Genomic DNA, 16,989 nt, shown 5'->3' with positions numbered 1-16,989 from the left:
GTCCTCTGTTCTAGAGGATATGGCCTTGATCCAGAATATTAGGGATCTGCTTTGTGATTCTTCTCAGGGTTTGCCATAAACTCCATCCAGTGTCTTTTCCCATCACAGGTGCCTATGATGGGTCACTTGCACCACAGCCTGGCTTGACTGAAAGCTGACAGTCTTCTTTGTCAGTAAGTAAATGGGTGGCCACAGTGTCTTCAAGCATGGGACGCACTATCTCCAGAACCTGAAAAGGTCTGCCAGGTTGTGGTTGGCAGCCTCTAAGGTGGTCCCCCATGACCCCTGCCTCCTGGCACACCCTCCCTCATGTATTATCTCCTTAAGTGTGGACTGGACCTAGTTTCCTCGGTTTCCTGCTAATCCATAGAAAATGGCAGATGGGATGGAATGGTCCATCCAAGGTTAGAGCCCAGAAAGGCTACGGCTTCCATCTAAGACCCCCTGGTGCCTTGTCACTCTCTCTCCCTGTCTTCCTCCCTCCCTCCCTTCCTCCTGTCACTAGCTGCTATGTGGAGAGGACAAACAGGACACAGGGAAAGGTACAAAGTCCTGCTAGCAACTGCATAGTTGAGCTTGGGAAAGGATCTCCTAAGGGCTGCGAAAGTCATGAGAATGAGCTTGGACAGATGTTCCTGTTTCAGCTAAACCTCGAGATGCCTAGAGTGCTGACCAGTCTTGCCTGCAGCCTCATGAGACTCAGGGTCCCATTCTTTCTAATCAGGCCCCCAATCTTGGCATAGAGGATCCGCTGGAGTTGAGGATTCAATCTTCTTGGGAGTCCTGTTCCTCCTATAATTAAGTGCCGGGCCCGATCCTTTATTTTCTCTGCCCTCCAGTGCAGGAGATGAGAGTCTCTCTATATGCTGCCGAAGATGGCCTCAAGCTCTTCCACTCTGCCCTATATTGGTGATTAATCATTCTGGGGCTTTCAGTGTCTTTCTCCAGTGAATCAATCCCTTGCCACCCCCAGCAACAGCCCTCTCATTCAATATTCTTTACAAATAGTACTTACCAGAACCTCCGAAACGCTTGAGATGGTGCACCCCCCGGGTGCCAGTGTTCACCTGTGTCCCATCCCAGGTCACCAGCAGTGAAAGTTTGGGCAACTGCACTCCAGCCACGTGCCAGAGCTCTCTGTGCACCACCTGCCATCAGTAATGGGGTCCTCAGAGCCAGTCAGCTAGCAAGCAGTTCTGCTCCCAAATCCCAGTTTTGAGACTGCTTTCCTAGACCAACCACCTGTTGTAGGTCAGGTTTCCTGGGAAACAGACTTTGAAGCCGAGATTTGCATGCAGGCAGTTTTTTGAAGGGTAGTTTTGGGAACAACACCTGCGAGGGAAAGGAAAGGAAGCTGGAGTGGGCAGAGAGAGAAGTTGGTCTCTGATGCAGTCACAACAGGGACCTCAGGAGATTTTGTGGGGAGATTGGAAGCTGGCATGGCCGCTTAGAGTTGTCTCATCAAGGTGAGGGGGCCAGGCTTTTGTACCCCGCTGACTGCCTCTGTGCAGGAAGCAGTCTTCCCCAGGGAGGGGACATGGCCTTGAGCAGTGCTGCTTCCTTTGGTCAAGGTCAGTTCTGGGGGGGACTCCGTATAAGCAGCCAGTGGCCATCACTCCTGCTGTTGGGGATTAAGTGTCTCTGTCTTGAAGGGGGATGGTCATGCACACCGCCACATCCATTCCAGAAGGTACTGGGTAAAAGGCAAAGGGTGGCTACCTCCCACTTACAGATGAGGAAAACTGAGGCACAGAACAGATAAGGAACTTGTCCAGCCAGGAATTAACAGAGCCAGAGCCCGTGATCTTAATCACCATGCTCTATGCCATTCTAGGAGGAGGAGGGAGAGAATCCTTCCCCCATTCCTGGGATCATGGCCAAGTCAAGTTAGAAATGCAAAATCTGCTTTTGATATTCCCCAGTCTCCATTTTGGTGCCTTTTCCTCACTTCTCAAGCGTGTCCTTCCCAGACCTTGAAGTCATGGGAAGAGCATTCCAGGCTCAGGAGTGGAGGAAATGGTGTTGTCTGGATGGGTGTAAGTATGACCCAGAGGGAGGCAATCAATAGACCAATTTGGCTATTTAAGAGAAAAGAAGTCTGTGTAGGCAAGCAGGGAGTGAGAAAGGGCTAAAGGTTACCCAGAGGTCTTGATAGTCAAGCTGAGGCATTTGAACATCACTTTGTAAAGTGGCCAGGGAAGGGTGAGTCTGAGCAGAGGCGGGTGGATGAGAATGCTGTGCAAAGGGTTTAATGTGTCCCCAGGGCCAAGGATGAATGGGCAGGAACAGAGACTGGAGGGAAATGTGCTAGGAGGCTGTGAAGAAGGCCTCTCTGAGGAGGGCAGAGAGAGCAGAGATGGGGAGGGTTGGAAAAGAAAGGCAGCAGGGTAGGTGTCACGAAGGAAGAATGTCAGGACACCATATGTGTTAGATGCGACGCCCTTAGAAGAGACCAGCAAGGACCATAGGACTTTAGGCACAGTAAGCAAGGGGTCCTAGAGCCAAGCTCCAGAAAGGCAGAAGCTCTTCAGGCTTCCCATGGAAAAGGCCACGGAAATCCCTTTCCCACGTGGAAGCCTGAGTGCCCACACGGGAGCGACACCAAGAGCACAGGAGGCGTGTGGGCAGGCGAGAGAATATTTGTCAATCTGGGAAGCATTTTCTTTAACGATAAATACGGTGCTCGCTCTGTGCCAGCCACTGTTCTCTCCGCGAATAGCAACTCGCTTAATTACTTGTGGTCATTACAGCTCTGTAAGGTCTGTATGCCACCGCCATCTCCGTTTTACAGATGAGAACACCGAGGTACAGAGAGGTGAAGTCATGCGTCCAAACCTACCCAGGAAACGGAGGCACCGGGATTCAAACCCTCGCCCTGCCTCCACATCCCGTGTTAGGTTATTCCGTGGTCACGACACCTCGTGGTTAACCATGATAAAAACTAAAGTGGGGATAAAAGAGACAATCACCGATTTACTGATAGGCACCATGAAACTCTTAAAATCCCCAGGATTTCTCGTTTTTGTTTTAAAGCTGACGTCTATTCTGTGAGCTTATCTTCCCTCCTCTATCAGATCTTCAATTCATGAATACGTTTTGGGAAGCCGTGCCCGTAGCGATGTCCCAGGTAGCTAATGAGTCTGGACAGCCTGTTGTGATTGCGTAGGTCGGCAATGACAGAAACGGCCCAGATTAATTGCAATGGTTATTTATTCTTTCGCCAAGTGCATCATCCATTTATACAAGGAAACACCCCATGCCCAGTCCGCCGGCGCCCTGGGGTGAACGTTAGAAATACGGGCGCAAATAAAGGCATAGATCCTGACCTCTGAGGGGTCGGTCTTCTGTTGCCTCCCTGAGCTCCCCAAACCAGAACTCTAAGAGCAGCCAACAGCTAGTGATGCAGAAGTACACTCTGCGGCTGTTGGAAGCGGTGAGGGGTGGAGGTTTGCTGGATGAGTACAAGGAGACTTGGAGCAGTTGCTCTGTAAGGGGACGGGATGTGAGCCAGTGCCTTGCCTTGATACTGTTCCTTCCAGCCTGAGCCTCAGATGCTTATCAGCTCTTTTCCCACAGTCTTGGAAGAAGCTCAGGGGGCCCACTGTATTGATAATTTGCTGTATCAATGAAAGAGGTGACTTGCTTAATGTGGGTAGAATTCTCTGTCCTCCAATTGCATCTATTTCATTTCTACAAAAGGTGTTTGATAGCTAAAAGAATACATACAGTATATGTCTAGATACAAAGTATAATAATAAAAGGAACATTTGTAAACTGCCCAGTGCAATAACGTTTCCAGTTCTGGTAGCTACCTGCAAGCTCCTCCTTGGTCCTGCCCTTTGCCCCTAACTCAGAGGTACCCACTGTCCTGAATTTTGTGTTTATCATTCCCTTTCTTCTTCTTCTTCTTCTTCTTCTTCTTCTTCTTCTTCTTCTTCTTCTTCTTCTTCTTCTTCTTCTTCTTCTTCTTCTTCTTTTTTATAAACTCTTTAAAAAAAGATTTTATTTATTTGACAGACAGAGATCATGAATGAAACCATTTTTCTTCTCCTCCTCCTCCTCCTCCTCCTCCTTCTTCTTCTTCTTCTTCTTCTTCTTCTTCTTCTTCTTCTTCTTCTTCTTCTTCTTCTTCTTCTTCTTCTTCTTCTTCTTCTTTTTCTTCTTCTTCTTCTTTTTTTAAAGATTTAAGAGAAGCAGGCAGAGAGAGGGGGAAGCAGGCTCGATCCCAGGACCCTGGGATAATGACCTGAGCCGAAGGCAGAGGCTTAATCCACTGAGCCATCCAGGAGCCCCTATCATTCCCTTTCTTCTTAAGATAGTTTCATCACATGTATGCACCCCTTAACAATGTAATGTTTAGCATTGCTTGATTTATTTAGCTTTTTTTTTTTAATTTGTAAAAAATTTTTTTAAAGATTTTATTTTTTTGAAAGAGAGGGAGAACACATGAGCAGGGAGGAGGGGCAGAGAGAGAAGCAGGTTCCCTGCTGAGCAGGGAGCCCAACATGGGGCTTGATCCCAGAACCACGGGATCATGACCTGAGGTGAAGGCAGACGCGTAACCAGCTGAGCCACCCAGGCACCTGAATTATTTAGCTTTTATTTTATTTATTTTTAAAATTATTTAGCTTTTAGAAAATGGTTTCATTCAGGGCGCCTGGGTGGCTCAGTCGGTTAAACATCTGCCTTGAGCTCAGGTCGTGATCCTCAGATTCCGGGATCGAGTCCCGTGTGGGCTCCCCACTCAACGGAGAGCCTCTCCTCCCCACTGGTGCTCTCCGTCACTATGTTTGTTTCTCTCTCTCTCAAATAAATATGTAAAATTTTTATTAAAAAATGGTTTCAGGGGGCGCCTGGGTGGCTCAGTGGGTTAAGCCTCTGCCTTTGGCTCAGGTCATGATCTCAGGGTCCTGGGATCGAGCCCCCCATCGGGCTCTCTGCTCAGCAGGGAGCCTGCTTCCCTTCCTCTCTCTCTCTGCCTGCCTCTCTGCCTACTTGTGATCTCTGTCTGTCAAATAAATAAATAAAATCTTAAAAAAAAATTGTTTCAGGACGCCTGGGTGACTTAGTGGGTTAAGCCTCTGCCTTTGGCTCAGGTCATGATCCCAGGGTCATGGGATCGAGCCCCGCATCAGGCTCCCTGATCAGCAGGGAGCCTGTTTCCCGCCCCCCCCCCCCCCCGTCTGCTTCTCTGCCTGCTTGTGATCTCTCTCTGTTCCAATAAATAAATAAAATCTTAAAAAAAAAAAAAAAAGAAGGGGGCGCCTGGGTGGCTCAGTGGGTTAAGCCGCTGCCTTCGGCTCGGGTCATGATCTCAGAGTCCTGGGATCGAGTCCCGCATCGGGCTCTCTGCTCAGCAGGGAGCCTGCTTCCTTCTGTCTCTCTGCCTGCCTCTCTGCCTGCTTGTGATCTCTGTCTGTCAAATAAATAAATAAAATCTTAAAAAAAGAAGAAGAAGAAGAAGAAGGAATGGTTTCATTCAGTGTAGACCTGACTGTGATTTGCTTTGTCCACTCCGCATTGTATTTCTAAGATTCATCCAAATAGCTCATTTTCACAGCTGTTTATTAATTCATTCAATAAACATTGATTGGGCCCCTGTAATATTCTATTAGGTGAATATATCACAATTTATTTGTTTAGCTTCCTATTGATGGATGTGTGGATGGTTTTGTTTTGTTTTTTGTTTTTTTTTGGCTTCTCTGAAACACGCTACTGGGAATATTCTTTCACACGGCTCCTGACACACCTGTGGACAGATTTCTCGAGAGCACGGGTTTCCTAACTGAGATTCATGATCTTTAGTGGGCTGTGAAATCAATTTAATAGATTCAACCATGATTTTTTTTTTTTAAATGAAAGAGAGCTATAACGATGTTAGCGCATTTCATGTGAAGTGTTGCTTCGTGAAACTTCCTTTTCGGTTAGGTTTGTGGGTCCCAGGATGTGATATGAAGAGTTTTCTCACTATGGTTTTTAGAAAAGTTTGGAAGCCGTTACTCCAGGATGGTCCTTCTTGAACTATCTGTGGGTAGAGTGGAACTTGTTTTCCTATCTGTGCCAGACTGATACTTATGTAAAATACCATGAACATGATTCCTTGGAAAATGAAATGTTATTATATGCAACAGACATATATTTCAGTAAATATGTTGTGGCCGTTAATTGCAATAGACAAAAGATAGAAACAGCCCAAGTGTTCACTGATGGATGAATGGATAAATGAAATGTGTGTATACTCAGTGAACTATCATTCAGCCCTTAAAGAGGAAGGAAATCCTGACACGTGCTACCACAAGGACGAAGCACGAGGACATTAAATTAAGTGAAATAATCCAGTCACTAAAGGACAAATAGTCTATGATTCCACTCCCGTGAGGTACCTCAAAGAGTCAAATTCATAGAGATAGAAAGTGGAATGGTTGCTGGGAGCTGAGAGGGCAGGGAGAATGAGGAGTTGTTGTTTAATGGGTGTGGGATTTCTGTTGGGGAAGATCATAAGAATGTTCCAGAGATGAATGGTGGTGGTGGTTGCACAACAGTGTGTATGTACTTAATGCCACTGAGCTACACACTTAAAAATGGTTTAAATGGTCCATTTTTTTAAAAAGATTTATTTGTTTATTTTAGAGAAGAGAGAAAGCGTGAGCAGTTGGTGAGTCAGAGGGTGAGGGAGAATCTCAAGCAGACTCCCTGCTGAGCGCAGGGCCTGATGCAGGGCTTGATCCCAGGACCCCAAGATCATGCCCCGAGCTGAAATCAAGAGGCAGCCGCTTAACCGATTGAGCCACCCAGGTGCCCCTAAATGGTCAACTTTTATGTTACATCTATTTTACTATGATAAAAATTGTCTGAAACATAAATAGAAGTTGGCAACATCAAGTTGCTGTTGCATTTCCTAAATGCTGACTTTCAATTTTTGTACTCGTCTCATGAGGGCTTATCACAGATCATTTACTTCCTGGCACCAGTCTGTGGGCTGCACCTTGAGTGGCATTGTTCCAGGGTATAAACCTAAGAACAGAGAAACCAACAGGCAGGCTAAGCACATGTTCATTTTACAAGATAATCCCCAATTGTTTTCTAAAGAGGGAAATAATTCACACTCCCCCGAGGAAGTGTACAAGAGTTTTCTGTGCCCCTCATCCATGCAGATACTTAGTATTGTCAGGATTATTTATTTATTTATTTATTTTAAAGATTTTATTTATTTATTTGACAGAGAGAAATCACAAGTAAGCAGAGAGGCAGGCAGAGAGAGAGGTGGAAGCAGGCTCCCTGCTGAGCAGAAAGCCTGATGTGGGGCTCGAACCCAGGACCTGGGATCATGACCTGAGCCGAAGGCAGCGGCTTAACCCACTGAGCCACCCAGGCGCCCCTTGTCAGGATTCTTAATGCTTGCCAATCTGCTGAGTGCAAAAGAGTATCTCATTTTGGTCCTAATTTGCATTTCCCTGATTATTTGTAAATTCAAGCAACTTTTTACTTTACTTTTATTGACAAGTTGTGGTTTTTTTTTTTTTTTCTTTCTTTTCTTTCTGAGAAGCCTTGTTTAAGCCTGTTGCTGATTTTTCTGTTGGATTGTTGGTATTTTTATTATTGGTTTGTAACTGTTTGTAGTCAATGCACATTTATTGAGCGCTTGCTATGTGCTCTCTTCTATATGCTGGGAATGCAGCCATGAACAAAAGAGACCAAAATTCCTGGTCTCGTTTCAGAGTTTACAGTCTGCTGGGGAGAAGGGGAGATAGACAATTAAATTATTTAGTCACATATATAGTATGTATGGTAATGATAAATGTTACAGCTAAAAATAATGCAGGAAAGGCCAATAGGCAGGGCCAGGAGTGGTGGTGAACTTGCAGTTTTTTAAACAGTGGTCAGGGAAGGTTTTATTAAAAACATGACATTTGAGTAAAGGTTCTGAAAGAGACAAGGAAATGAGCATGCAGACAGCTATAGGAAAAGTTTCTTATATATTAATTGGTCAGTTAATACATTACAGACATCCTCTCCCATTTTGTGGCTTGCCTTCTCACTTTCTTTAAGATATCTATATATATCTTTTTTTAGGGAGGGAGGGCCAGAGGGAAAGGGAAAGAGAATCTTAAGCAGGCTCCATGCCCAACTCGGAGCCTGACCTGGGGCTCGATCTCATGACCCTGAGATCATTGACCTGACCTGAAGTCAAGAGTTGACACTTAACCAACTGAGCCACACAGGTTCCCCATTTAAGATATATTTTGATGAAAGAAGGTCTTATTTTTAATATATTCTAATATGTCAGTCTTTTGTTTTATGGTTAACATATTTTTTACCTTGTATAAGAAGTCCTTCTCTTTTTGATTTCTTAAAGAAATTCTATGTTTTCTTCTAAAAATTTAAAAGCGTTACCTTGTATGTTTTGCTTTTAATTTACACAGAATTCATTTAGGATATGGTGTGAGATAGAGGTCCATCTTCTTTTCCCTCTCCCCACATGAACAATAAATTATGGGCACCATTTAATGGATAATTCATCCTGTCTCTGGTGGTCTGCTGTGTCATCTCTGTCATAAATCAAGTTTCCATAGGGTTTTCCAAGGTTTCAAGTAGGTCTGCTTTGGAGTATTTTGTTCCATTCCTTTGGAGAATTTGTCTGTCCCTATATCTATACCACACTATATCCCTTACTTTATATTATGTTTTTATATATAGCAGAAATACTATATATAAACTATATATACTATATATATATAAACTATATATAAACTATATATACTTATATATATAAACTATATATACTATATAAATATAGTAGAAATAGGTCCCTACACCTTATTCTTTATTCAAGAATATCTTGACTAGTTCGAGGACTCTACCCTTCCAAATAAGTTTTAGAATTAGCTTGTCAAGGGGGCGCCTGGGTGGCTCAGTGGGTTAAGCCACTGCCTTCGGCTCAGGTCATGATCTCAGAGTCCTGGGATCGAGCCCCGCATCGGGCTCTCTGCTCAGCAGGGAGCCTGCTTCCTCCTCTCTCTCTGCCTGCCTCTCTGCCTGCTTGTGATCTATCTGTCAAATAAAAAAAAAAAAATCTTTAAAAAAATAAATAAAAGAATTAGCTTGTCAAGTAACTTGAAAACACCTCTTGAGATAAGGACTTGAGTTGACTCAATAGATCAACTGAAAGAGAATTGACATCATTTTTACATTATGACTTTTTATCCATAAATATGGTTCATCTCTCCATTTACTTAACTCTTATCTAATGCCTTTCAATAAAGTTAGTTTTTTTTTTTTATAAATGTCTTCCACACCTTACATCACGTGTATTCCCAAGTACCTTAATTTTGGTTGCTATTATAATTAGCATCTTTTGAAATTATGCCTTCTTTTTATTGTTGGAGTTTAGAAATGCAATTGATTCATATTATCCACCCACCTTGTTAAACTTTAAAAAATTAACTCCAGTAACTTATCTATAAAATCTTTTGTGTTTTCTAGTAAACAACTATATTATCTATAATAATGTCAGTCTTGTTTTTTTGTTTTCCAAAACTTATACATTTTAATTTTTTTTCTTTTCTTATTGTACTGGATAGGACCTCAAGTACAATGCTGGAAAGAAAACTTGCAGACATTTTTGTCTTGTTCCTGATTTTTAAAGGAATGCTTCTAACATTTCATCTTCAAGAATGATGTTTGAAGAATGATGTTTGCTGTACTTATTTGGTAAAAAAAAAAAAATTCTATCAGGTAGGAAGTTTCATTATGAATTGGTGCTGAATTTTAGCAAATGTTTTTTTCTACAATTATTTAGATAATCATACAGTTTTCCTTCTTTATCCGTTAATGTGGTGAATTATGTTAATAGCTTTCCCAATGTTAAGTCACTCTTGCATTCTTAGGATCAGCCTAGCTTGATCACGATGTATTATATTTTTTATACATTGCTGAACTCAATTTCTAGGACAACCCCTCTTCTCATGAACCCCTTCTGTTTTGCACACCATACTCAGTCATCAAATCCTTGGTGAAACCTCTTTCCTTTCCCCTCCTCCTTACCCCTTGCGGTCAGTCTTCCATCCTCTGTGCTCTTCAGATGTGCCTTTAAAACAATCGCTTTAACCAGAAATACTTTAAAAAAAAAAACAAAAAAACACTTTAACCCGGAAATACTTCTGTGTATATTTTCCAAGGTCAGGACATACTCTCACAGGGCTGCAGTAGAATTGTCATAGTCAGGATTTTTAATTTGGGTACAAATCCATTATCGAATGCATGGTTCATTTAAAAATCACATCCATTATCCCTGTCTTTAACTTTATTGTAACATTTGTCACATGGTTTTACAGATCCGTGTTCACATTCACCTGCCTCCTGTGCTCTCACAGGCACGCGGTAACCCCGTGGGTTCGGGCTTATAGCTTTCATCCCCGGCTCCAAGGAGGAGCCTTGTCAGTTTTTATCCTCTGTGTGTGTGTGTGTGTGTGTGTGTGTGTGTATGTGTGTGCATGCATTCACGTGTTTAATTAGTTCTCAAAGTTACATGGCTTGTCTTTGGTTCCTCTGGTCTTCCCACGTCCTTCCCATCCGTTCCCCAGATGGGGCTTCCTCCTACAGACCTGTGTCTTCTTGCTCTCTCTCTCTCTCTCTCTCGTTCTTAACCCTTACACTAACTTCATTCCTGAGCTTTCACTTATACTAACTAGTAAATGACTCATGGTGGCTTGCAGTATCCCTCTTCTTAGGGGTAGTTACTGAGGGATAGGAAAAAAAACCCCAAACAAACGCTACACCCCTCCTGTCCTCAAGGATCTCCGTTTCCTGCGTCCTGTGTGGTTTTGTTTCTCGCACAGAGGCCGGCTGTGTGCCTTGCCTGCCGTCTGTACTAGGTGGCCGCCGGTTTGGGGAATGAATGCTAGCCTGCAAAGGTGGTCCCTGAGAGGAAGCGCCCAGGGTGCAACCGCCCCACCGTGGGGCCAGCCGGCCATGTCACCAGTGGCTGGACACGATGTTCCCAACCAGGGTATTCCATTACTTCCCTTTAGCTCACTTAAAGCCATTCTGAGAAGCAGGTCAGACTAAAAACTTGGACTGCCTGTTTTATGAGGAAAAATCAATCAATCAATCTTAATCAATCACCAAGAGACCAAGGAGAGAAATTGAAAAAAAAGATGGAACCACTCCTTCTGAGGGTTGTCACTATTTTAAAATGCGTTTTTTTAAAAAAAGATTTTATTTATTTATTTGAGAGAGAGAGGGAGAGAGAGAGAGAAAGCAAGATAGGGAGGAAGGGAGAAGCAGATTCCCCACGGAGCCGGGAGCCCGATGCCAGACTGGATCCTGGGGCTCCAGCATCATGACCTGAGCCGAAGGCAGTCGCCCAGCCAACTGAGCCACCCAGGCGCCCTAAAATGCCTGACTTTTTAGCTGGCATCATTTATCCTTTAAATGCTTGGAGCTACGTGGGGAGAACATTCTCTAGGATCTGTAGTCATGTTCCCTGCCCTCTGTATGCTTATCACTTCTGCCTTGTGCCTTAGTTAGCTCCTGTGATTCTCTGAGCCTGTCTATCTTCCCATTGTTTTTATGTTTATTTAGTTGCACTATTTAGTTTATTTACTTGCACTGGGATGATAAATCTCCAGGGAACATCAGTGATAGGCAGGACAATGCAAGAAACTTGTAACGGGGTCCTTGGAATACAAGCTTGACCAGGTTTCTAGGTTTTTCCACCTCTGTTGCTTTTGGTCGGTCTCCCCTCGGGTTCTGTGCGCTCTCAAGAAGGAGCTACCCTTCACCTGCTCTCTCACATGTCCAAGCTCTAGAATCTCCCCTGAATCTACATTTTAACCTTTGAACTCCTGAACCAGCTCCTGTTCTGGGAGGCTTTTCAGGATGAGGACCTCTTCTTCCCAGTTTGGCCCAAATGACTTGTTCTCAGTGGGAAGCAGACAAAAACTTCGTCTTCTATCCTTTTCTGGGTGTCAGGACCCAAGCATTTCTCAGGCATTTTTAGGGCTTTATAAAAAACCATGCATAGGCAGAAGATTCCAGAGGCTGATGGAGGCTGAAATTCTGCCCAGATCTCACCTTCCTCTGCCTACAGTGATGGGGAGCGAACCCCTTTCGAGCTAGCAGTTAATCCTGCGACAGCTGGTTTTGGACAAATAAGCCTGGGTCACCAGATCCGCTGCAGGGCTCCAGGGGAAAGCCTGTGAGGGCCTGCTCCCTCCGTCCCCAGGATCACTCTGAAATGGGACTGGTTTCTCGGAGATCATTAGTGCTCCTCTGTCATGGCCCCAAGTCAGACCCAGCCCGGCTTATGTTAGGACAGCTTGCGATATTTGTTGGCTCTGTTTTTCTTCCTGAATTATCATCCTGTCTTCCTGAAGTGGAGGAGGAGGAAGAGAAGGTGTGAAAGAGGCCAGGGGAAAAGACTCAGGTGGGAGATCATTGTCCTGCAGGACCCAGAGCGGAGCTGCTCCCCACCATATCTCCAATCTCCTCGGCTCCTCTACCCCCCTGAGGCTTTGGCCCGTTCCCTTGGGGAGGTGGATTTTTCACAGTGACTCATCTTGTCCCTGACTTGGGGCTTTTAACACTCTCTTAATTCCGACCATTGTTCCATTTCTTTTAATGTACCCTAAACAGCCTGTCCTTTGCTTTGGTTCTTTTCACCTTGCTGGTGCTTGTAGATGGAATGATCGTTCTTGATTTATGAGTTAGCTAAGCTCTATAATTATTTCTTCATCTTTACTATGGCTTCTTCCATCCCTTAATCACTCTTGTTTTTCCCTAGACTGTCACTTTCTTTATCCTTGTCTGATAATGAGGCAGCCGCTGCTGCGTCCGGTTCCTGTTCTGAGGACTGGGCGTCTGAAGAGGGCAGCTAATGTGCCAGGAACCGCCTCTGCCCCTTCGTGTTATGAATCAGCTCTCCTGACCGTTCAGCACTTAACACTTTCTTGATTTCAGCCCTTGTGTTTACTGAAAGTGCATCAACCACGCAATACCATAGTCCATCTCCCTCTCTCTCTGTCAGTGGATGGAAGGGTTTGTTTTTGATCTATGAATGTATTTATTAACAGAGGCTTTCTGAATAAGACTCTTCACCACGTCGATTTTAGATGCTTTTTTGAATTCACCGTTGCTGAGGGAAGGCAGGACCAGACGTTGTGAGGTAGAGGAGTCCACGCTGGATGGAATTTCCGGCAGCCGGGGTTCAAATCCCGACTCAGCCCTCTCCCCCTTCCCAGCTGAGTGGTCTTGGGCAAGTCACTTAACGCTCTTAACTGGCAAGAAGCCTCACTCATCACATGGAACAGCCATCACCCTGGTCGCAAGGGTGGGAGGAAATGGTGTGCAGGAGCCCAGCACAGAGCACGTATCCAGTTCACGTGCATCTTCAGGACACGAGTGAGGCTGTCTCCTTTTCCTGGTGATTCCCAGACTTGTGTAGCTTGTAGACTGGGAAGATCTCAGAATGTATTTCGATGAGCCTAAGTTTGCCAACTTTTTATTTTGCCGAAGTAGGACAGTATAAAAAAAAAGCAAAAAACACAACTCACCTCCATCTATTTTCACTAACTCTCATAAAAGAATATTTGAAAACAAAAAGTAACAAGGACATGGTTTACGAGTGAGACGTGGAATACGTTACAGAAACCTCTCTGTATCATTCCTGTATCATTCCTGTTTCTCTAACCTCACCAGGGATGCGTGAAAACTCGGTTCACAGATCAGCATTTGGGGGCTATCGCGTTCCATGGCTCAGGCTCAGAAGGGTTTTCCAGATTAGGGTTTCCTGCTGTGGACACGGCACCCTGAGGTGGGGAGGGGGACGGGTGAGTATGAGGGAGCAGCACATCTTCTGGTATGAAGTTTAAGGAAGTGCTGAAGTGTGATTGCCTAGTCCGGGGACCTTGGCACAAGGAGAGACACCAGCAGGTGGGAGAAGTGGTTGTTATGATACAAAGTATGAGGGGAGGGGCGGGGCAGAACATTTCATGTCTGAATTCCAAGTAAAATAATGGCTGTATCTGCATTTGGGGTCTTAAAAAAAAAAAAAACACAAACAGATGTAAGTAAACAATGAAAACTTGCCGCGTCTGGTGGCTGAAATGTGCTTAGACTCATGATGATTTCACTCTGACCCTGTTCCAAATCACTTGTGGGTTTTCTGACACCCCCCCCCCTCCAGAATACTTTAGGGTTGAAGCATTCCATATCTGGCCGAAGTGCAGAGGTGAATGGTTTTTGAGAAGTTTGAGTTAACTCGGCTCAGCTGGTTTTGCTTAGGGGCGTGTGGAAAAATCCTTGTTCCTTTTCCTAAGAGAAGAAAAAAATCATACACACACACAGACAAAGATATGCATATCATTCGGGGGTCTTTTTAAAGTTGGGTAAGCTTGGGCGCCTGGGTGGCTCAGTGGGTTAAAGCCTCTGCCTTCAGCTCAGGTCATGATCTCAGGGTCCTGGGATCAAGCCCCACATCAGGCTCTCTGCTCAGCATGGAGCCTGCTTCCCCCTCTCTCTCTGCCTGCCTCTCTGCCTACTTGTGATCTCTCAAATAAATGAATAAAATCTTAAAAAAAAAAACGAAAGTTGTGTTAGCTCATGCCCAGGTAAAAACCAGATAGAAAACCTTAGCAGACAACATCTGAACTTCAATGACTGACTGATGTCTGGAAGCAGGGGTGGAGCAGGCCCACTGTGTCTCTGTGTCCACGAGGGAGAACGCTGCCCTGTGCTGAGGGCTGCTTCTGACCCCCCAGTACTGCTGACTTTGCAGAATGAAGATCACGGCCACTTACTATGTGCTGGGTGCTCTGCGGGGCGCCTGGTTTGGATCATCTCCTTCAACCCTCACACAACCCTCTGAGCTAGGCATTTTAGAAGGCCCATTTTCCAGATGAGAAAACGGAGGCTTACATAGATGTAGGCAAAGTTGTTCAAAGTTGCAGCAGAGCGGATGAGTGGTAGAGCTGGGATAGAAACGCAGGCCCTCCCGACTGGTGTTTCAGCGCGAGGATGGTTAGCTCCTAAAATCTTTGTCTGGTGTGAGTGGGAAGAAATGGACTTGAACTGTGCCTTCTGAGATAGCATATGAGCAAGGAGGCATTGTCCCACCACATACGCACACATACTCTTTAAACTCTCGGAAGAACTCCAAAAGCACATAGCATTTCTCCCCTTTCTTTGAGAAGGCGACCTCGGAAACTCTCTGGATAACTTAGCTGTATTAGCAAAAGCCTTAACATGATTATGCTCTTTGACCCAGAAACGGCCCTGCTCAGAACTGGTCCCGGAACCAGTATGCTCCAGGCTTCTCCAGCCTGTGGGTACAAAGTGGGCGGCGCTCAAGTGTCGCCTCCTCCAGTGGTGGGCGGTGGGGCTGACCAGCCCCACTGACGTGTCTCCCTCGTTCTCCTCACCCCTCCCCGTCTTCCTCCAAAGCACCCACCTCCGGGTGAAATGACAGCACAGAGCTGTCACGGAAGGGGCGTCCTGTGATAGCTGCGATTTTTCTGTTTTGCCCCTGCTTAATCCCCAGTGACTAATAGAGCGTCTGACTCACTGAAGGCCGCCACAAAGGTTCACACAGGAGTGAGTGAGCTTGGTTGCATAAATACCTCAGATCTCAAAATTCTGCTTGACTGGGGAGCAGATCTGGGCTCTTACAAATGTCCCAGTCTCCCACCCTGCTAAGGCTCCCCTTCCCATCTCCGTAAGTTGGTCCTAGTCATCGCTTACCATCCCGGCCCTTAGGTGGAAGGGGACCCTCAGTCGTGTCCCTAAGACCAGAGTCTCAGATCCTGGTCTCTCTGACGGCCTCTGAGAGCCACTTCTGCCGCATCAGCTGGACCTGCTGTCCCCCAGAGCCCCTGGTGCTGTCTCCTCTTTGAGATATCACGTTGCTGCTGTTTGTACCAGGACCAGAGGCTCACTCCTCAGCCGGCAGCCCACCCTAAGTGGCCCTGTGTAAACAAACCTCTGTCCATTTGCACCGGCAGTGAGTCACTCACACTTTTGCCAAGTTTTTTGGGGGGTGTTCTGCGGCAGAGTTGCCGGGGTCCCGACACTCTACAGCCCTTCCTCTGCGCCCCAGCAAGCAAACGTGGCACAAGGCATCTCCAGCCTCCGGGCTTGCCAAGCCCACTGCAGGGGGTGCCTCCTCCTCTCCAAGCCCAGCCCCCGGCTGACTTCTTCAGCCTGTGAGATCCCTTCTGTCATCCAGCAGGAAGACAGGCAGTGAGAAGGGCCCATGGCAGGACCAGAATTAGAGTCTGTGGTTGGTGAAGGGGGAGAGGCCCCACCCCCTGCCCTGAGAAGGCCCGCCCCAGGGCAGGGGCCTCCCTCCCTGCCTATTCCCTTCAACGCAGGGTTTTTTTCCCAGCAATCTGGACTCAGTTTTGTTGTTTTCTTTAAATCGACTTTATTTAGGTGTAATTTCCATACGGTAAAATGCACCCATTTTAAGTGCACCGTTCAGAGTTCTGACAAACGTATAAAGCCGCGTAATCCGGATCTAGAAAATTTCTATCACCCTAAAAAGTTCCCTTGAGGGAACCCTCCTACACTGTTGGTAGGAATGCAAGCTGGTGCAGCCACTCTGGAAAACAGCATGGAGGTTCCTCAAAAAGTTGAAAATAGAGCTACCCTGTGACCTAGCAATCACACTACTGGGTATTTATCCCAAAGATACAAATGTAGTGATCTGAAGGGGTACATGCACCTGAATGTTTATAGCAGCAACGTCCATAATAGCTAAACTATGGAAAGAGCCTAGATGTCCATCAACAGATGAATGGATAAAAAAGATGTGGTGTATAAATACACAATGGAATACCATGCAGCCATCAAAAATCCAAAATCTTGCCATTTGCAACAATGTGAATGGAACTAGAGGCTATTGTGCTAAGTGAAATAAGTCAATCAGAGAAAGACAAGTATCATATGATCTCACTGATATGAAGAATTTGAGAAACATGACAGAGGATCATA

General features: G+C 45.4%; 1 long non-coding RNA gene across 2 annotated transcripts in view; it reads left to right on the top strand.

The window, feature by feature from the left end:
* LOC125079507 (uncharacterized) overlaps positions 1-14,173 on the top strand; it is a 74,135-nt gene extending 59,962 nt beyond the window's left edge. Inside the window, exons 2-3 of one of the 2 annotated variants that reach the window (XR_007121132.1) lie at positions 9,582-9,711; positions 13,113-14,173. This is a non-coding gene — a long non-coding RNA (uncharacterized LOC125079507). Of the gene's footprint in view, positions 1-9,581; positions 9,736-13,112 lie in introns of both variants that reach the window. The other variant, XR_007121133.1, reaches the window with a different exon arrangement.
* The last annotated feature ends 2,816 nt before the right edge of the window (positions 14,174-16,989 follow it).

The sequence above is a fragment of the Lutra lutra genome, chromosome 10, assembly GCF_902655055.1.
Source record: "Lutra lutra chromosome 10, mLutLut1.2, whole genome shotgun sequence".
Classification (NCBI taxonomy): Eukaryota; Metazoa; Chordata; class Mammalia; order Carnivora; family Mustelidae; genus Lutra; species Lutra lutra.
The sequence above is the reverse complement of the archived record's forward strand: the minus strand, read 5'-3'. Positions and strand labels throughout refer to the sequence as shown.